The sequence below is a fragment of the Hemiscyllium ocellatum genome, chromosome 3 (assembly GCF_020745735.1).
Source record: "Hemiscyllium ocellatum isolate sHemOce1 chromosome 3, sHemOce1.pat.X.cur, whole genome shotgun sequence".
Classification (NCBI taxonomy): Eukaryota; Metazoa; Chordata; class Chondrichthyes; order Orectolobiformes; family Hemiscylliidae; genus Hemiscyllium; species Hemiscyllium ocellatum.
In genome coordinates, this window is record NC_083403.1 from 46,987,859 (window position 1) to 47,010,887 (window position 23,029).

The window sequence follows — 23,029 nt, forward strand, 5'->3', positions numbered from 1 at the left end:
ATTGACTAAGAATTGTTTAACGGATACAAATCAAAGAGTTGGAATAAATAAGTCATTCTCAGGCTGGCAGAGGTTAACTAGCCAAGGACCACAATGATTAATACTTTGGTCCCAGCTATTCACAATCTATGTCAATCATTTAGATGTGGCGGTGAAATGCAATATTTCCAAATTTACTGAGATGACACAAAATTGGGTGAGAACGTGAGTTGTGAGGGGATGCAAAGATGTTTCAGTGGGATTTAGACAGACAAAGTGTGCAAGAACAAGACTGATGGAATGTGTGCTATGGATTAAGTCGATGTCTTCATTTAGATTTCAAAAAGGCGCTGTCATGGTACCACATCAAAACCAATGCAGAAACAGTAATATCATGCTGTAGCAGATAACATCCTGGCATAGACAGAGGACTGGTTAGATAAAAAGAAACAATAACCAAAAATGAGTTATTTTGGTAAGATGCAACAAGTGGTCTCCACAGGAATCAGTGTTGCAGCCTCAACTCTTTGCAACTCTCACAGTTTGGAGATTTCACAAGTTAACCAAGCTTTCTGCTCAGGTGAAACTGTTTTCCAGAATTGAAAGCCCAAATTTTCTGCTGGGATAATATTAAAACTTCTGATTCTTTTGATCTGAACAGAAACTAAACTGCCAATGTTCCTTGCTTATTTCTTTTTCTGTACGTCTTAAATTTGGCAGATTAAAAACTCATCAAATAACACTACAGGTATCTGTCTGGGCCCTTACTAAATCATGTTTCTTGGAAATGATGTACTTAGGTCATTTTTCCAAATAACTCCTGCCTCTTTTAAAAAAAAAGTTGTCTTCACAGATCCAAAACCAAACCCATCAGCTTCTATTTTAAGAACATCAGGAACAGGAGCAGATAATTCAGCTTCCCATTGTATTAAATGGCAGAGTTGGATCAATCATGACAGACCTCAACTTCACTTTCCTGCCCACTCTTTATAGCGTTTCAATCAATTACTAATTAAAAATCTGGGCATCTGCTTCTAAAACATATTCAATGTCCGAGCATCTACCGCACATTAAGATTCACTACTGTTTGACAGAAATAATTTCTTCTTTTCTCAGTTTTAAATCTGTTACCCCTTGTCCTAAAACTATGACCACTTGTTCCTGGTTGCCCCCCTCCAAGAGTAAACATCTCTCTGCATTTACTTTGTCAATCCCCTTTATTATCTTATATATCTCAATTATATCTCCTCTCATTCTTCTAAACTTCAGAGAGAATGGGCCCAAAGTGCTCAATCTTTGTTCCACACCTCTGGACTAGTGAACCTCCTCTGATTGTCTCCAATGCAACTACATCCTGCCTTAAGTAGGCAATCAAAATTGCATGGAATATTCAAGATGTGGACTCATTGGTACCTTTTTGCAGTTATAGCAACATTTCCGTCCTTTCATACTCCTGTCTTTAATAGTACCTTTGAATATTCAATTTGCCTTCCTTATTACTTGTCGTACCTGCATACCAGTTTTCAGTGATTATTGGATGAAGTCACCAATATGCCTCTGCACTGAAGCATTCTGAGATTTCTCTCCATTTAGTTAGTAAAATTGCTTTTCTATTCCTCCTTCCAAAATGGAAAACCTCACACGTATCCAAATTAAACACAATCTACCAAATTGTGGCCCATTCTCTTAACCTATCTATATCCATTTGTAAATTTCTTATTTCTTCATTTCAACTTACTTTCCCACTTATTTTAATGTCATCTGTAAAGTTGGCTATAGTACTTCCTATCCCTGAATTCAAATCATTAATATAGATTGTAAAGAGTTGGGGTTAGAGGACTGAATCTTGCGACATCCCACTAGTTAAATCTTGCCAAATGGAAAATGACCCATTTACCCCAACTCTCTGGTTTCTGTTGGTCAGCCAATCCTCTGTCCAAGCTAATAAACAACCTATAACCCCATATAATCTTACCTTGTGTATTCATCTTTTGTGCAACAATTTGTATGCCTTCTAGAAGTTTAGATGTACTATATCTACATTATCCACTTTGCTTGTTACATTTTTGAAGAGCTCTAGCAAATTAGTCAAATGTGTTTGACCTTTCATCAAACCATGCTCACTCTGATGGATTGTGTTTTGATTTCCAAATGTCATGTTATTACTTCCTTAAGAATGGTTTCTAATAATTTCCCAATGACACATGTTAAACTAACTGGTCTATAGCTTCCTACTTTCTGCTTCCTTCCTTTTTTAAATAAGGGTGTTATATTTGCATTTTTCCAATCCACTGAAACATCTCCCACATTCAAGGAATTTTGGTTTATGGGAACCAATGGATCCTTATCTCTGCTGCCACTTCATTAAGACACTAGGATGTGGTCCATCCTGTACCTGGAGACTCATCTGTCTTCAATCCCAATACTTTGCTCAGTATTTCTTTCTTACTGATTATGATTATTCTAAGTTCCCACCTTTTCATAACCTCTGTTTTATCTGTTACTACTGAAATAGTACTGGTGTTCTTCATTGTGAAAATTTAAGCAAATTGTTAGTTTAGTAACTCGGCCATTTCTGTTCTTCCTACTAATAACTCCCCAGTCTCACTCTCCAAAGGAGCAACATTCACTTCAGATACTCTCTTCCTTTTTCTAGATATTTGGTACTGGCATTGTTTCACAATTTGCCTTGTAAGGGGGTAAAAGGCTATCAGGAATAGTTGGGAATGGGAGTAATCAGATCAACAATGTTCTTTGAGGGGCTGACTGGCTTGGTTCTACTCCTAATGAATATGTCATATATACTTATAAAATGAGGAAAAATTTGGGTTATCCATTATAGTTGGAAAAACAGAAATGCAGAGAGATGGGAAATACTGATGTCGAAAAGAATCTGGATATCTTGTTAAATAAGCCACTGATAGGTATCATGTAGGTGAAATAATTATGAAGGCAAGTACAACATTGCTCTTTTATTGCAAAAAAAAATTGAATATAAGAGTACAGACGTTTTCCAAGAGTTGCATAAATCCTTGGAGAGATCCACCTAATATCAATGTGGCTATACTTCAAAGGAGAACTTCGATTGTATTTGAAGTATTTGCTTGGTCCTGTCTTAAAAGGCTGGCCACTTGAAACTTGATGAAACAGGACGTGGCTGGGAGAACAGTTTTTGACTATCTGAACACAGTGGCCAATCCATCAAAGTAGATTTTACAGGAATTTTGCCTGAATATATGTGGAGGTGGCTTCAAAATGGCCTGTCCTCCCACTGATGTTAGAGGATGCAGCAGAGGCCTCGTTGATGGAATGTCTCCACTGCTTTTGTGTTGCTAAACACAATCCAGATCTTGCTGCAGCACAGGAATGTGGTGGTGACAACTAATCTGTACACTGGGACTTCTGTTGGCTTGCAGACCTCTTTACTGTCAAAAGCGTTTGCCACAGTTTGCAGAAGGTTGATGATACAATTGATCTGGTGTTAGACCTTCAATGGGGGGCCTTCTGAGACAGACAACTGCCAGAATAGAGAAAGTACTGAACATTTTCAAAAGTCACTTCAACATATAAGGGAGGTAGAATACCAGATGTGGTTGATCAGAGTTTTGTTTAAAGTAAAGCCAATTTTCTTGTGTACAGAATTGAACAGTACAAGACTGGCTTCCAAATTCATTGTAAAATGGGCAAAGAGAATTCTTGATGAAGGGCTTTTGCCCGAAATCTCGATTCTCCTGCTCCTCGGATGTTGCCTGACCTGCTGTGCTTTTCCAGCACCACACTCTCAAAGAAGATTTCAGTCATCTGTGAACTGTAGATCATATATATTTCTATCATTGAGTTTAGTTTTACATAGAGGTGACTGAGTTTAAAGAGTTTTATATCTACCAGACATTTAAGGTTTATACTTTTGAGAACAAATTGGATGAACTTAAAGCTAGACTCACCTTCCAAAGGGAATTGAGAGACTGCAGTGTGCTCTGTTTTACAGAGACATGGCTCACTCCTGCTGCACCTGACTGTGCCTTACAGCCTGAGGGTTTCTCAGTTCACTGAATGGATTGCTTGGTGTCCTCAGGCAAGACAAAGGGCAGTGGGGTCTACCTCCTGATCAACATCTCCTTGTGGTCAGACATGGCAACTCTGGCTAGTTACTGTTCCCAGGATCTAGAATACCTTACAGTGAAGTGCCGTCCCTACAACCTACCCCATTATCCTGGCAGTGGGCTACATCCCTCCCCATGAGGAACAGAGGAGTGCACTTGACAAAGTATACGCTATAGTGTTGAGACAGAATATACCGAGGCCTTGTTCATCGTTGCTGGTGACTTCAACCAGGCGAACTTCATGAACATGTTACCAAAATACAACCATCACATCTCCTGTCCCATCAGAGATGAGAATATCCTTGACCATGGCTATACAACCATCAAAGATGCCTGCCACTCCATCCCCTGCTTGCCTTTTGGAGATCAGACTACAATGCTATGTTTCCCCTCCTGGCTTAGAAGCAGAAATGGAAGTGTGAGGAAGTGTGAGGAAAGTAGTGCAATGTTGGTCTGAGGAAATAGAAACGCTTTTACGAGACTGCTTACAATCAACGGGCTGGTCCACATTCAAGAACTAAGCGGTCAACATAAACGAGTATGCCACTACTATCACAGACTTCATTAGTAAATGTTTAGAACATTGCACATCTAAGAAACTATTCTGTAAGTTCCCCAACTGGAAACCATGGATGATTCAGGAAATCCACTCCCTCCTGAGGCGTTCAAGGTGGGCGGCCCTGACCTACACAGAAAATCCAGGTATGAACTTTGTGAGGCCATTGGAGACTCCAAGAGGCAATACCAAACTAGACCAACCATACAGACATGCATCATTTATGGAAAGGCATACATGACATAATGGGCTACAAAATGAAGTCAAACAGAATCGTGGGCAACGGTACATCCTTATCTGATAAGCTCAAAGCATTCTATATGTGCTTTGAGCACAATGTCAGTGAAACAATGTCACCTATGTAACAGCCTCAGACCCACCTGTACCATGGTCACCACTGCAGATGTTAGATGGGCCTTTTTGAGAGTGCATTGATGGAAAGCATCTGGCCTGGATGGAGTCCACATGCTCTCAGATCCTGTGTGGACCAGCTGGCTAGCTCTTTAATATGATCTGAAGACCCCACCTAATTCACGAAGACCACCATCACTTCTGGGGTGAAAGAAAAACCCTGCAGTGTGCCTCAATGACGACTGCCTGGTGGCTCTGACCTCCACAATTATAAAATGCTTTGAGAGGTTAGTCATGGCTCACATCAACTTCAGCCTACCAGATTGCTTTGATCCTTTGCAATTTGCGTACTGGCGCATCAGTGCATGTCAGATGCCATCTCTCTGGTCCTGCACTCATCCCTGGAGCATCTAGATAACAAGGATACCTACGTTAGGCTTCTACTTATTGACTACAGTTTCACCTTCAACACCATAATTCCAAACAAATTCATCTCGAAACTCTGAGAACTAGATCTTGACTCCCTTCTCTATAACTGGATCCTCAATTTCCTGAGCCATGGACCACGAACAGTAAGAATCGGTGACAACTCCTCTTCCACTATCGTCCTCATCAGTCATGACCCACAAGGCTGCATTCTCAGTCCCCTACTATACACCTTATGTCACAACTCCTGCCCCAACTCTGTTTAGATTTTGCTGACAACACCATCATCGTAGGTTGGATCTCAAACAATGATTAGACAGAATACAGGAAAGAAATTGAATGCTTAATCGCGTGGTGTAAAGACAACAATCTTTCCATCGACCTCAGCAAAGTGAAGAGGCTGGTCATTGACTTCAGGAAGTGGAGTGGAGGGCACGCCCCTGTCTGCATCAGTGGAGCTGAGGGGGAGATGGTTGACAGCGTCAAATTCCTGGGAGTGATGATCACCAACAATCTGTCCTGGTCCACCCACATTGACATGACAGTCAAGAAAGCACAACAACATCTCTGGTTCCTCAAGAGGCTAAGGATTTTCAGCACGTCCACAAGGACACTTATGATGTTTGTAGATGCAGCATAGAAAGTATCCTGTCTGGATGCATCACTACTTGGTATGGCAACTGCTCTTTTCAAGACTGAAAGATACTGCAGAGAGTGTGAACAGAGCCCAGTCTATCACACAAACCAGCGTTCTATCCATTGTCTCCATCCATATGCCCCTCAGCCTCAGGAAAGCAACCAACGTAATCAATGACCCCTCCAACCCCAGTTATACTCTCTTCCACCCTTTTCTGTTGGCAGAAGATATAAATGTTAGAATATACATATGAATAGATTCAAGAACAGTTTGTTCCCTGCTGCTATCAGACATTTGAATGGACCTCTCAAATATTAATAATGATCTCTCTCTCTCTGCACATTCTGTGGCTGTAACACTGTACAGTATTCTGCACTCTGTTCTGTACCCTGATGCACTTTATATGGTATGATCTGCCCGAACGGCAAAACAACACTTTTCATTGTATCTCAGTACGTGACAACAACAAATCAATCAAACTACGTGAGGATATTTAACCTTTGATGAGTTGAATAGCCACTCTCTGGTAGATTGTAAGTAATATAGGGCAGTCAGACAGCTTTGCTTGATCCTGATCCAGATTTTGAAGGCTTGTGTTTCAGACCATCCACTCAGGACAGGTGTAACCAAAACACAGGTGAAAAGCCTACCTCTGCCCACCTTCAGTGGTGGAGATAATGAATAACATGGGTCCTTCTTACATTTCCCTTATAACCTATACACTGCAAAAGTGGTCGTGAAGTAGTGTACACAGAGGTATTACCAATATTAGAACCAAAGTATGATGCTAACATAAAAAGAAAATAATAAAGTAATTTTTGCTCTCACTTATCTCCACGATGTTGTTGAAAATGTTGATTTATTTTGAAGATATGCTGCATATATCACTGTCTATCTTACATATATCTTAGCACTTTACAGGTTGACAATATATTATGCGTGGAAATAGTTTTGCTACTGGAATTATTGAAGGCTGCTTTCAGTTTGAGCAGCTAAATAAATATATATTTCCAAGTTGACTTTGGTGATATCGATGATATAACTAAGTTAATTGTTGAAGTCTTGTGTATTGCTTGATTGGTAATTCACTTCTGCAGATGGTTTAAGGATGACTGTCAATGTGGACAAATTTTGAACAATGTTGGGTTCTATTTCTTGGACAAATACCAAGTACAGGGAGAAAAGAAGCAAAGCTGTTGACAAAACAAGTACAAAAAGCTGTAGATGCTTGCTAGAAATAAAGTTAAAAAATGCTAAAATATTAAAAATTCACCAGGGCTCTTTAGACAATACTTTTCAAACTCACAACCGCCATATTCTGGAAGGACAAGTATGGCTGACACACTGGAACATCAGTACCTATAAGTTCCCCTCCAAGCCCCTCACCATCCTGGCTTAGAAATATTTCACTGGTCCTTCAGTATCATTAGGTCAAAATCGTGGAACTCCTTCCACACAAGCATGGAAAGTGCACCTTCACCAAATGGTGAATCAAGAAGCAAGTCCACCAGTACCTTCTCAAGTGCAGCTAGGGGTGGGAAATGACATTTCCACTTTAGCCTGATGCTCAAATATCCTTTCACACTACCAGACCAAGCTTCTGATGTCTTTTAGTTAAAACATCAATTTTAACAGAACAAAACAATTAGTTTTTCCAAGTCAGTCTGCTTTGCTTTTAAAACGTCAGTTTCAAAAGCATTATCAGAGTTTCATGAAGTCACCTCATTTCCAGCCAGGCCATTACTTAAAGAGAAATACCCCTTCAACAATCAAACTAAGAACAAGACCCAACGTCACTTTAACATAGTCACATTATAAATATGCAGAGGAGCAGATAAGCAATTTCCAATAGCACCCTGTATCATTCAGCAAGGTTTCAGAAGAGAACTTCATATTGCTTGCCACCAGCAGTGACTGCATGTTTCTTTATCTCTAAGGATAACAATAAAATTGCTTACCTCACGTATCAAAATAAGCATTTTATTCTTTTGTTGGAAAAGTCTGATAATTTCCTACATTCTAATTTACTCCACTAGTAAATAAAAGAGAACCTAATGACTTATCATAAAAAACATTAAAACTGTATTTTCTGAAGGCACACTGTGCAACAACAGCAATTAGATTCCCTCCAGTGTGGAAACAGGCCATATGGCCCAACAAGTCCATACCTCCACACAGCAATCAACCCAAACTCATTCCCCTGAATGATGGACCTAACACTATGGGCAATTTAGCATGGCTAATTTCCCTGACCTGCACATCTTTGGACTGTAGGAGGAAACTGGAGCACCCAGAAGAAACCCACGCAGGGAGAATAGGCAAACTCCACACAGACAGTGGGCCAAGGTGGAAATCAAACCCAGGTCCCTGGTACTGTGAGGTAGCAGTGCTAACCACTGAGTCATTGTATCACCAATGTTACAGATTTGCAACTTCATTTCCAAAATTCAACCTTTACATGCTTATTTTCATGACAAAAACAAGAAGTCTTCCCCTAAATCAGATTTATCTTCCAGACTTACTTTTATTAACCTGAAAAACTTCAGTCTCATTTTTTTGGTTAGAAATTGTATGCAAGAAAAGACAGTTTGGCATAAGGTAACAGAACTAACGCAGGGACATTTGAGTCTTTGCCCTCCTTCTGCACCATAATAACTTTGTGATTTTTAACTTTGCCACCTTTTCCACCAGATCCACCTTTTTTTCATGATCAAATCATCTCTCTCTCTAATTTGTCTCCAAGTTTCCAAACTGGTGCCTGTTACTAAAATGAGTCAACTTGTGTGCCTGGTTGTAGTCATCCATCATTTCCGCAGCATCCTTTATTTTTATGAACCTTACACTCATTTAGCTAGGACCTTATTCTCACAGGAACAATTATTTTTAAATCCTACCACCAGACCCACTTCCCTAAAGACCCAAAGTCTTCTTCAAATTTTGTGGATTTGTATCACCTAACATACATCTTTCCCTCTCCAGCATCTTCCACAAAGGTTTCAGTCTGTTTTCTCTTCAAATTTCTAAATGTCTGTCTGTGGGTTCCTGATATTAACCCAAAGGTACTGGGAAACAACATTATTTACTCTGTCACAGTCACTTGATTGATCTTAGATTAGATTAGATTACTTACAGTGTGGAAACAGGCCCTTCGGCCCAACAAGTCCACACCGACCCGCCGAAGCGCAACCCACCCATACCCCTACATTTACCCCTTACCTAACACTAAAGGGTTTGAAAATACCTCCAAAGCCTTTTGCATGAGAATACTGTAGTGTAGTCCTTTTGAGCCAATTCAATATTGAGCCAACTGTCTCAAATGACACATAGTACATTTCCAGTTCTTTCTCACTGAATTTAGGTATCAATCCAATATTCTTTACCAAATTAAAAGAATGAAGTGTTGGCTTTGCGCCACTTTCGCTGTCTGCTTCCAGTCATCATAGAATCATAGAATCTCTATAGTGTGGAATCAGGCCATTTGGCCCATCGAGTCCACACTGACCTGCTGGAGAACAACCCACGCAGACCTAACCCCGTACCCTACCCTTGTAACCTTGCATTTTCCATGGCCAATCCACATCCCTGGACTCTGTGGGCGATTTAGCATGGTCAATCCACTAACCTATGCATCATTGGACTCATTGGTCTTTATGCTGTCTCTTCAATTTTGTCTCCTTCCAAATCTTGTCTATTTCCTTATTCCTTTCCTCTCTTTCAAACTGCTCTCATTTCAAGTTTTCATATTACTCTTTTTTGTCTTTCTCGTTTAAGCACAAGTGGTTTTTTAAAATTTCTCTTTTTCCTTTCACGCTTTCTAAATCATTCTTTTTCTCATCTCATTCAAATTTTAATTCTTTGCTTCTATCTTAATTTTTGCGAACGTGACTGAAAATCAGCACAGCTACTCTTTCATCCTTAAGTGCTTAAACATTACTTCAACCGTCTATTGCTTTCCAAGTTCTTAATTTCAATTTGATCTTTAATTCCTCAGTCACAATCTTTGAATTAATCTTTGTTAACTGCTCAAAGGCACCAAGAGATAAATACATTCTTTGCAGAAAAGTCTAAGCATTAAAAGTCATATTGAAGGATTTGCAACAAATTCAGCCAGCAGTCCCCAGCATCACAGATGCCAGTCTTCAGTCAGTCCACGTGATATCAAGAAATGGCTGGAAGTATTTGACACCATAAAGACTGTGGATGCCGACAATGTTTTGGCAATATTACTGAGGACTAGTGCTCCAGAACTTGCAGTGCCTCTAACCAAACTGCTCCACAAAGGCTACAACACTGGCATTTACACAATAATATGGAAAATACATCCTGTATTCAAAAAGCAGGACAAATCCAACCCAGCTGATTACCACCCCATCAGTCTACTCTCAGTTATCAGTAAAGTTATGGAAAGTGTCATCAGCAGTGCTATCAAGCAGCATTAGCGCATTGACATTCAGTTCCTGGGCAATGGACAAAAGTACTGAATTTCAGAGGTGAGGTAAGAGTGACTGCTTTTGACATCAAGGCCAGATTTGACCAAGTGTTGAAACCCATTGCCATTGCAATGGAGTAAAGGGGAAAACAGCAAAGATTTACCAAATAGATTAATAAGGAGGAAAAAAAAAGAGCATGAGAAATAGTTAGCCAAAAATATAGGAATGGATAGGAAGAGTTTATTTAGGTAGTTAAAAAAAATAGATAATAGATGTTGCTCCTATAGAAATTGAGCCTGGGAAATTAGTTTTTTTTTAAATTCATTCACACGATGAAAACATTACTGGCTAGGCCAGCATTTATTGCCTATCTCTAATTGCCCAGATAGTAGTTAAAAGTCAACCACATTGCTATGGGTCTGGAGTCACATGTAGGTCAGACCAGGTAAGGATGGCAGTTTCCTTGTCTAAAAGGCATTAAGTGGACCAAATGATACCAACAATCATCAACGGATTCAAGGTTATCATCAGACTCCCAATTCCAGATTTTTAATTGAACTCAAAACTCTACCATCTCCATGGCAGGATTTGAACCCAGAACGTTATCTGGACTTCTGGATGAATAGCCCAGCCATAATACCACTACAACATCGCCTCCCCTCGTAATGAAGGATAAAGAGATGGCTGATGAATTAAACAGATATTTTGCTTTGTGTTTCACTGGAGTGGATGAAAGTTGCATCCCAGAAATAGCTATAAATCAGGAATTGAAAGGGAGGGAGGGAACTCAAGAAACTTACAATCACCTGGGAAATAGTACTGAGTAAATTGTTGGAACGGTGAGTGGACAAGTGTCCATGTTGTGATGGATTTTATCCTAGGATATTAAGATAGTTGAGATGCTGGTGAGATAGTTAATGCATTGGTTTTAATTTTCCAAACTCATTAGATTCGGAGAAGGTAACTTTTGATTGGAAAATAGCCAATCTCTAATTGCCCAGATAGTAGTTAAAAGTCAACCACATTGCTATGGGTCTGGAGTCACATGTAGGTCAGACCAGGTAAGGGTGGCAGTTTCCTTGTCTAAAAGGCATTAAGTGGACCAAATGATACCAACAATCATCAATGGATTCATGGTCATCAGACTCCCAATTCCAGATTTTTAATTGAACTCAAAACTCTACTATCTCCATGGCAGGATTTGAACCCAGAACGTTATCTGGACTTCTGGACGAATAGCCCAGCCATAATACCACTACAACATTAGTTTTAATTTTCCAAACTCATTAGACTCAGAGAATGTAGCTTTTGATTGGAAAATAGCCAATGTTACTCCTTTATTTAAAAAACGAACAAGGCAAAAAACTGGGAACCACATGCCAGTTAAGCTTAACATACATCATAGGGAAAATGTTGGAAGCTATTATTTAAAGTCATTTTAATAGAGAACTTGAATAAGTTCACAGTAATTAGGCAGACACAACATGGTTTTGTTAAAGGGAAATCATGTTTAACTAATTTGGAGTTCTTTGAAGAAGTTTTTTGTGCAGCAGAATGTCACAAATGGTGTGACGCAGAGGTCAGTGCTGGGGTCTCGACTCCTTACAATTTATATTAAAAATTCAGATGAAGGGACTGAAGGTATGGTGGTTATACAGTATTCTGGATTAGTGGTGCTGGAAGAACACAGCAGTTCAGGCAGCATCCAAGGAGCAGCAAAATCAACGTTTCGGGCAAAAGCCCTTCATCAGGAATAAAGGCAGAGAGCCTGAAGCGTGGAGAGATAAGCTAGAGGAGGGTGGGGGTGGGGAGAAAGTAGCACAGAGTGGGGGAGGGGATGAAGGTGTTAGGTCAGGGAGGAGAGGGTGGAATGGATAGGTGGAAAAGGAGATAGGCAGGTCGGACAAATCCGGACAAGTCATGGGGACAGTGCTGAGCTGGAAGTTTGGAACTAGGGTGAGGTGGGGGAAGGGGAAATGAGGAAATTGTTGAAGTCCACATTGATGCCCTGGGGTTGAAGTGTTCCAAGGCGGAAGATGAGGCGTTCTTCCTCCAGGCGTTGGGTGGTGAGGAAGCGGCAGTGAAGGAGGCCCAGGACCTCCATGTCCTCGGTAGAGTGAGAGGGGGAGTTGAAATGTTGGGCCACGGGACGGTGTGGTTGATTGGTGCGGGTGTCCCGGAGATGTTCCCTAAAGCGCTCTGCTAGGAGGCGCCTAGTCTCCCCAATGTAGAGGAGACTGCTTCAGGAGCAACGGATGCAATAAATGATATTAGTGGATGTGCAGGTAAAACTTTGATGAATGTGGAAGGCATCTTTAGGGCCTTGGATAGAGGTGAGGGAGGAGGTGTGGGCACAGGTTTTACAGTTCCTGCGGTGGCAGGGGAAGGTGTCAGGATGGGAGGGTGGTTTATAGGGGGGGGCGTGGACCTGACCAGGTAGTCACGGAGGGAACGGTCTTTGCGGAAGGTGGAAAGGGGTGGGGAGGGAAATATATCCCTGGTGGTTGGGTCTTTTTGGCGGTAGCGGAAATGTCGGCAGATGATTTGGTTTATGCGAAGGTTGGTAGGGTGGAAGGTGAGCACCGGTGCGTTCTGTCCTTGTTACGGTTGGAGGGGTGGGGTCTGAGGGCGGAGGTGCGGGACGTGGACGAGATGCGTTGGAGGCATCTTTAATCACGTGGGAAGGGAAATTGTGGTCTCTAAAGAAGGAGGCCATCTGGTGTGTTCTGTGGTGGAACTGGTCCTCCTGGGAGCAGACACGGCGGAGGTGGAAGACTTGGGAATACGGGATGGCATTTTTGCATGAGGTAGGGTGGGAAGAGGTGTAATCCAAGTAGCTGTGGGAGTCGGTGGGTTATACAGTATAGTTTGCTGGCAACACAGATAGGTAGGAAAATGAGTTAACCTTTTGCAGAATACTCCCAATCCATTTTCATCTTCAACAGACTTTGCACAAAAAAAGGTGGAAATTCTCCATATGCAGAGTTTTCTGAAAGCATTGTACCATCAGAAAAGTGATAAAATGAAACGAAGGATTTAAGAAATCAATAAATGAGAAACCATGTTAAGAAGAAAAATTTTTAAAACTTCCTTGTATTTGCATTTTTAAATATTGAAGTTCATAGTGAGGCATTCAGATTAGGTCTTAGTAAATCTGCAATTAAGATGTGAATATCTTTATTAACATAACGTAGGTATTTGTGTCACTTTGAGCTCTCAGTAAATGGGTCAAAATTAAAATCCTTAGGTGGAATTTTTCCATAGTTTGATTGATTTGGGCATTGATGACAAATGCAGAAATCTGTGCCAAGAATGAAAGATTCTGATTCTCAACATTAAGGAAAATGTTTCTAATTAATCCCTGAAGTTTCAATGGTGAGATCAGAATCTCACTTATAAAAGATGACTGACTACCTTATTACATGTAATTTTTTCTCAATAATCCCTCAACTTGCCTTATTTGTATGAGGCATAACTTTCCCCTTCTCTCCTGAGAAACTATACTACAATGATGTCCAATCTGAAAGTAAAAGGGGTTACCTAGCGGTTGCAGCTTGCTTCTCTGGATTGCCACTTTAATTCCCTTTACAAACATATTTTTGAATGCTCTACTGATAGCGTACTTCCTTGTCTTTCATTCACTGAAGTCAGTGCTGGGAAACCACCAGTCTCACCAAATTATCATGGCTGACTCAAGCCCAAATCAGAATCCACTCCAGCCTTTTCGCACTTCACTTCGGAACTCAGAGATACCTTTGATTTGTGTGCTTCTCTGAGATCACTGAGCACAGGGATACATAACCATCTCATACATCTACTCTGGATGTATCTTATGGTAGTAAGTCTCATTTCTTTGAGCTCACTCACTTTGCATTTACTGGGAGACTGCTAGCTTGTGTGGATTGCATAGATTTGTAGGAATGTGGAGATGCTGCAATAGTGAGGTTGAGCTGCACAGGGAGTGGTGGAGGCTGGTACAATTCCAACATTTAAAAGACATTTGGATGGGTATACGAATAGGAAAGATTTGGAGGGATATAGGCCGGTTGCTGCCAGGTGGGACTAGATTCGGTTGGGATATCTGGTTGGCATTTTGGGTTGGACTGAAGGGTCTGTTTCCATGCTGTACATCTCTATGACTTTGTAACAGGCATGCGTGTAGCTGCAGAGTTAGAGTGTGAAGCAGCAGTGAGGAGATGGTGGCACCTACCCTCACAGAACGCAGAAGATGACTGATACTGCTGTGCTGTGGATTCTGCCTGATCCCAGAGATGTAACTGGCCCTGACTGCTACATGTGTCCATGCTGATTAGGTTTAGTGCCTGGTGATCTGCCAGGTGGAGGAGGGTTCTACTCTCAACCATCCATCGCCAAAGAGGCTGACTGCATAATTAAAGAATGAGGAATAGAAGACAGCGTGAGAAAAGTCACTGTGAGCCATACCAGATACCTGCCTTGAAACCTCTTAGTTTAAAAATGGGAAAACATAACTTATACTTCAATATAAAACATTAGAAATGCAGGTAAGGTTAAAGCTCATAAATATTTTCCTAATCAGCCTGTTTCGAGATGCTATTTTATAACGCTAGAGCAGGTGGGATTTGAACTCAGGTGTCCTGGTTTAGAGATAGTGATGCTACGACTGCACCACAACAGCCCTAGCTTCAAACTTATAGCGGAGCTCATTAAAACAAAAATAATTACATCGCAAAATAAATATCAGAGTGCCATATAATCATTGATGCTGTGTTTGTTAGCCAAACACCTACTGTCCATGTCTTAAGACTTTCCGTGAGTTATCACCCTTATGCTTGCTGACTTCTTGTGACACCCTATCAAGCAACATCTTGACTTTAAAATTCTTGTGTTTTTTTTTCAAACCACTCCATGGCTTTACTCCTGTCCATCTCTGCAATTTAATCCAGTCCCTTAACTCGCAGAAATATTTTGTGCTCATCTAATTCTGGTTTATTCTCAAAAATAACAGATCCATCACTGGTCATTGTGCATTGAGTCATCTCCATCCCAACCTTTGGAATTCCCTCCTTACTCCTCTCACTCTCAATCTTTCTGAAGTGACTTCTTAAAATGCACTTCCTTGATCAAGTTTTTGGTCATCTAAATGAACACCTCAGTATGTGATTCAGTACCATACTTTTGTGTTCATCATATTCTGGTGAAATGCCTTGGGATGTTTTATAACACTACTGATGTTGTTGTCGGTACTAAGTCAACCACATCAAAATGAACAGAACAGCCTAAACAGCGCAAAATATAACAATATAAGAAGTTATTTTATACAGATTTTGGTATTAGGCATGAAGGATCCTGCAAGTAAGAAGATACATCTTGATCTGGCAAATAAACCTGATTCTGAGACATTTCTTAGAAATTAGGCTACAACATAGTACAATTCCTTCTTTCCACCTCTTCATGGAAAGTTAAATGTGCCAACTATTTCGGTGAAATTATCTTTTAATTAAACCGTCCTAGAATAAAACTACAGTACTGAACCTAGGAAATTCCCCAGAGATTCAACTCCTTTGTCCTGTTTAATAGCTCAACCTGGAAGCCTTGGGGTTTATTTAGCGTCTCGGAGTATTTCATGCATTATTAATGCAGCAATTCATACATTTATCATCTTTTCTAACTATTTATAAATATCTGTGAGGAATTTTAAAAATGGTTGAAACGTGTTACATGGAAATTGGATAAAGGCAAGGGCTGACATAGAAAAAAAATGCAGAACATCTTAAAAAATAACAAACGTTTTAGCGTTGATTTTTTTTTAAAAGCGCTGCCTCTGTGATTCAAGAATAAAATGTAAACGGCATGTTGTGGAACAACTGAATTACCTGCTCATTTTTATCATCTTCATTTACAATGCAATTTAAAATTTACTACATGTTTTCTGTGGTTTGTTTTAATCTTTGAACAACTGTCACAAAACTATCATTAGGTTTGACAGACGACTGGTTGGTTGGTCTATCACAGTTACTGTTACACATGAACACTATCTTGATGCCAACAAATGAGCTACTGGAAATGCTTTTAAATTTTGTTGCCATTTTAATTTCAATTAGGAAGTTTGTTTTATTAACAATTTACAGTTACTAATATAATACTGTCACCAGTATTATTTCAAATAAACATAAAAAGTCTTGTCCTACGTTCAGAACGTTTAGAAACCTTCTAAAATAATTTCAGATGGAAATTATTTTGTTCTTTATGTTTTTTTGAAATTTTATTCAAGCGTTTTAACCAGAATATAAACCATTAATTATAGAAGTCTTACACTGTAACAACGAAATAAACTATTTTATCTCCTTATTACTAAGTAAATCACCTGATAATATGAATTAGCAATACACATCAATTCAACATATTTCAATTGAGAACTGAAGCCTGCATGCCCGAGTGTTGTGTCAGTGCAAAAATATAGAAAATTTATATTATTATTTATTTTAGAAACTAAAGCAAACTAAATCAAAGAGCCAGCTGTATCTGAAAAGATGTTGTCACATACAGCAAAGGTACTTGCAATCTGCCGCAGTGGGGAACCATAATTAATTAGTTTCTGTGTAATTATGAACCAATTGAACTTTTCAGCAACATTTTCAAAGTTGTCTGTAATTCCTTCGGCTTTGTTTACCTTGTCTGGTATGACCTTCAATTATTTCAATAGAATAAACCTACATAAGAGCTTTTGAATTAAATGCTTTCTATGGTGCAGCTGTACTCTAATTTTCCAGATATGCAGATTTAAAAGAATACACTGAAGGTATTTCACATCAAATTGTTTTAACTGAATTCAAAGTAGTATTAGGATTCAAGGTAAAAAGAGAACTCAAAGATGTAACACAACTTAAAACAAAAGTGCACACCGGTTGGAACACAGCATGAGATGCAGGACTCCGCAATTTTTTTCCATCCCAAATACAGTATTCCAGAGTCGCATGCAACAAATTAGATGACAATAAATAAAATCATATGATGACTGATACGTAAAATACAAAATACTCATGATAATGTCTGTTTCCAAAATCTTTGGTGATTATCATTGAACAACTGAATATGATAATTATAATCCAGCAAAATACAATGCAGCCCAAAAGCATGTAGTATTTCTCAGGAAATATTTGAATTAATATATTTCTAGCGTTTTGTCATTTAGATGTCCATATAGATATCAAGTAATCATACAATTAAATAATAACATTATGATAGGTTTAGAATGTTGAATTTTCTCTAGAATAAAGATAACCAATATTAAAATGGTTATATGAGAACAGAGTTACAGTATAAAGTATCACCAGAAATTGAAAATGCACATTTTATAAAAATCAGTTTGGTTTAAAAGTGTTTTTACAAAGTTTAGCAGTTGCTAAATTACAGATTCTAAAATTATTTTCCCATCAGTTTCAAAACCATAATGAACACCTATTTTATAACCATTCCTTTAATAACAGGAGCAGAGTTTAGCTGTCCATAAAGTTACTTGATAGAGGTAAAGAAAACATATTTTTTCTCAGTAACTTTAGCAGTTTTATGAGATTTACACAAAAAACGAACAAACTTTTCCAGCAAAACTATACCTGTAACATATTTATTACGGAGTTTCAAACTAAAATAGCAGTCACAATTTATTTGAAACACAAAGACACATTTAAGTTATGCAGATTTGATAGGTACAAACTGAACTAAATATATTTACTGACAGACAAAGAGTCAAAGTGTATGTACAGTAGTCCACACAAAAAAAAATTCATATCATTAAAGTTTACTCTCAACTAAGTATCAAACGTTGTTCACATTCCCCACAACATGCACTTCTGTGGGCATTTAGGTTAATTACTGAGGTAAAATAATCTGTCCAATATTCTTAACATACAATGCCAAACTTTTTTTTACTACGGCTAAGCTTTAAATTACAGTTAAGAACATCGACGGAAGAAAAGCAACTGGGCAACCCACATACAAGCTGCTCGCTTTAAACACCAAACATCAGTTCATTCCATACAGGAGCTCTGTAGTTTTGTGACATGAGTCTAGCGACTTAAATGAGACAGGAAAACCTTCCCTCCTTTGCACACTGCCATACCTGTTATTACAATGAAAGTAGAAGTCAGGTTCTCAAAACAATCCAAAGCCCTAAAGGAGAAAAACTGATTTCAGACACAGAAGTGCGCAGTCTGTGGTATTCTGTTTCCTCCACAAGCCTGATAATGAGACACTCCTGTGGTAACCTCTCAGTGGCTGTGTCCCGTGAATGAAGCAGACTTTCAAGAAGTCAGCAAACATTTTGCCAACTCATGACATGGCCTCAGATTGCAAGCACCAACAGTTGTTCTTTAAATTGAAACTCGATTTTCAACACATATATGTGCCATATAGAGAACAGTATCATTCCAACCCGGAGTAGTGTTTCTGACAACCAGATGATTAGGATAAATTTCTGGAAGCAAATTAAAGATGGAGGAGGTTGCTTGTTTTGCAAATTATGGCAAATTATTTTTGTATGCTATGAACAAAAAAATGTTTTAAACATAGTTTTAAACCAAGCATAACTATACTCTTTATGAAGAAATTGAATTTTATTTTTCTGAAATATTTTAGTATTTGGGTTTCAGTTCTCTGTCTACTCTTATATCTAAAATGATTTTGAATGGATTTGTAATTTAATCCTCCCTCCGTCGATCTTGACTTCCTTCTCACAAATTGTTATGAGACATCATTACAGATAAGATGACATAAATATTTCAGATATCTTTCTTACTGGTGTGCACTGAGTAAAAGGAATTCTAAACTTCAATGCCAGCTAGATGAGCAGAACATTTGCCTGCAAGAATAAAATGAAAACCTAGCAATTCTGATCAAATTTTGCTGTAAACAAGCACCTTCTAGTACAAAACAAAAAGAAACTGCAACCAGAAGGCTCATTGAAAAACACAGTTCATGGAGTTTGAATGTAGAATGAGTTTTTTTTTCACTTGACACAATGAACTGAGAAATAAGTTCTGTAATTCTGAAGTAACAGGACACTCTTGCCTTACAAATACTGTAACTTATCTCTATAACACGAGCTTGCCTTTCAGTAACAAACCGCATGGATGCATACACTGAGGAGCACCAGCAAGCTCCACGACTACTTTTTACATTCCCAGAAATGAACTGCATAAGTTATAAACAATTAATGTTTCTCCCTGAGCCAACGCTACAAGGACTCCAGAGTTCCATCCATTGCAGCATGCAGTCCGTCATGGAATGGAGGAAACAATTCTCAGGTAAGCTGTTCAATTATCTCGACATTGGGCAGATATGTGGAACAACGGTCTCATTGTTTTACTGGAAACGAAGTGAAAAAAAAAGGTAAAGTCTTACCAGGAAAAAATTACAGCTCTTCGGTTAAAACTCCACAATTTTCATTTTGTTTTCACCTCTACAAGGAAGATATCAAATTTTGTTTCTTTTTTTTCTTTACCTTAGTCGGCCGGGTCGCCAGTTAAGTATTAGGAATATGCCACAGATTAGGAATTTAGCGAATTGGCTATTTTCTCAACATTGTTTTTTTTATTTATACTGCTGATTTTTTCCCCCTTTAAAGCTGTAATCATGTTCCAAGGTTCAGCGCTGTTGATTTAAGTTTACCATGAGGATAGTCGGAATAGTAAACAAGTTTCAGACTGACCAATAGCTTTCCACACTCTTCTGTTTATAGCAAGCTGACTTACATTCAGAGGTCACCTCGTCAACAGCTCCTGTCTTTCACTAGATATATAATGTGCTGCATTTATCCCAGGGCTCATCGGCGTAGCCACATCCCCAACCTCTGCTAGCCTGCTGTCACTTGCTGACGCATCTGCTCTTTAGCATGTGAAGTTTCACTCACAGAAGGGACTTTGGGGTTTTTTTTGAAGAATGTAATGTTATTTTCACGTAACTCCTTAAAAGTTGGACAAACGGTAGAAAATTCAAACTTTCCTATTGGTTAAGAATTTCTTTTACTTTCTTTCTTAATGGATTAATGAATTATTTTATAATTCTTAAAATTGACCACGTATTTATAAATTCAATAAATGTCTAGGAATTCATTTGTTTGGCTATTTATTTCACGAACTACAGTGAGAGATGTAATGATTTTTCAAGATCTAAATTGAATTTTATCTGAATTTAGAATTTTGTTGCAAGAAATTCAATTTCTGGTTAATATTTTAGATATTCAATTTAAAATAAAACCTGTTGATCATAAAAGAACAATATCCCTTTAAGAGTCAACTCAAAAATAATGCCAGTGATTGAAAAGCTTAAATTGTTGAAACAAATTGAAATTGAAAGTTTAATCTGGAAAAAAAGTCTGAAACCCACCAATTTGCACTAAATAAGCAAATGGAATATTCTTTTTAATAGTCTTCTGTAACAAATCTTCCATACAACTAAACCATTACAAATATCACCATTTAATTAACCTCACACAAAAATCACTGTGCCACTAACTTAAACAAAGGAGAGAAGAGACTGAAGATGGCAACCTTCCTCCATGGTGGAGACCAAAGCAACGCCTGTCACAAATGGGGTTTGAGTGAAGGTTACACCTGCAGCACATTTCTGGTTCACTTTTGTCACCACTGCAATGTTTAAGTGACGGAAAATGTCCAAGCTCTATTAAAGCTAATAACACATGATTGATGTGCTGCGTTAGGAAGCTGTGTCAGTACAGATTAGAACATCTGTGCCGTCACTTTGACAACTCAAGCACTTTATTATTAGAAAGGATCTTAGGAGGCTGAAAATTCTCTTAAATGTTCCATGGTTTAAAAAAATTGCACTGCATGATGTGGAGATGCACGAAAATGCCTTGCATTGTCAATTTTAAACACTTTAACTTATTTTATATTATTTTATATTAAATATTTGTTCAAAGGGGCACCTTTGGAATCTTTCAGTTATAAGAAAATTAAGTCTAGGCACCTGCATAAAATTAAGAACTAGATAATGTATGCTGCACTCAGAGCTTTTAAACTGTTTGCACTGACAATAAAGTGAACAGAATATCTGACTGAGTCACAGTCTACTTTAAACATACTTCTACAGGAATGAGAACATTGTACCGTATTTGGGTGCAATCATAGATACAGCCAAAGTAATTTGTGGCATATCAGTTGGGTGAAGACTGTGCTAAAATACTGCTTACAATATCAAAAGAAAGACTGGTACATCACCTGAGAACAAAGGACGAAGTTCAGATACAGCATATGCAATTCAATTAGTTATACAGCAAAGTACCAGGGTTGGAAAAGGCAGCATACAAGTAATGCTGCAGCCAGGACTGCTGGATAAGTCTGCAAACTGTGTTGTGGAAATACATTTCAGCAGTCACCCTGTCTGCAGAAAGAAGCATTTTTGTCTGAAAGCGCCGATCCCTTCAGGAAATACCTAGACTACTAAAAAAAATTAGAATGCTATTAGCTGCAGCCCTTGTCATATTTCTTCAACAGCACACAGGTAAACATCATCCTTCGCCAAGTACTCAAAGATACTGCCAGAAAACTAATGGAATACAGGCAAATCAAAGAAATTCATGGAATTTCCTTGCGTATAGCCAAATGTCTACTTTCATTTCTAGTGGTACCATACTTAATTTAAGCAACATCTTTTTTGTCAGATAGAAATTGAACTTTATTTTGTTACTTTTGTTCTGATGATGTAATGAGTTACACTTTTAAAAATAGTTTGAATCTCTCAAGAGAGGCACGAGTTAGTTATTAATGCTTTAGTAATATTTATTATACATTTCATTGGGCTTCATGAGTCAGTGTGGTTTAAAAACATGTATCAAAGCTAATGCTTTCAGGATTTTTGGTGCAACACAATGAGTAAGTGAAAGTAATTCCAAGTTAAAAAGCTAATTCATCCATTGTTTAATTTTTTTCAACATCGACTGATCTCATGGTGAACACTGGTGCATTAAAAATGACAGTGAATTTAAAGTAGCTGTGTATTTATCTGTTAAGTATCATTCATTGTAAAGGCGCTGAAAGATAAAAGCCTGCCAATGTAAAATTGCAAGAACTGAAATAATTCAACTATTACTGATACACCTTCCATACTACATATTTTAACATCTTAAAAATCATTGCAACTTCAAGAGACTTAACAGTCTAAATTGAAGGAATAGCTTTGAGAAATGGAATACAAAAATAATTTTTAAAAATCCATCAAGAGCATACACTATTTCCCTTCACCAGGACAATATGCATGTAACCTGACCAGCCCTGGAGATGGCGCCATAGGCACTACATCATGAGTTTGAACACTTCCATTCACTTTTAGGATGTTATTTTTCTGCATTTGCTCCAAAAAATATTTCATCCCATGTGATTCAAGCTTTACATAATATCGCTTTCATGAATAAAGACAACACATTTCCTTGTAAACATTGCAGCCTTAATACAGGAGGTTTGCAAATCTTGGGACCTCAATGATATCAGGAACCTTTTTCAGTTATACGCTACATCAGTTATTAATAATCAATATAAGTACCGTGGAC

General features: G+C 38.5%; 1 protein-coding gene across 14 annotated transcripts in view; it reads right to left on the bottom strand.

Annotated features, from left to right (window-relative positions):
- Positions 1-23,029, bottom strand: part of eya4 (EYA transcriptional coactivator and phosphatase 4) — a 545,404-nt gene that overhangs the window by 233,712 nt on the left and 288,663 nt on the right. Inside the window, exon 1 of one of the 14 annotated variants that reach the window (XM_060849773.1) lies at positions 19,964-20,034. The exons of 12 other annotated variants lie outside the window; for them this stretch is intronic. The gene's annotated coding sequence lies outside the window, so the exon portion shown is untranslated. Of the gene's footprint in view, positions 1-19,963; positions 20,035-23,029 lie in introns of those variants that run through there. One more of the 14 variants, XM_060849769.1, reaches the window with a different exon arrangement.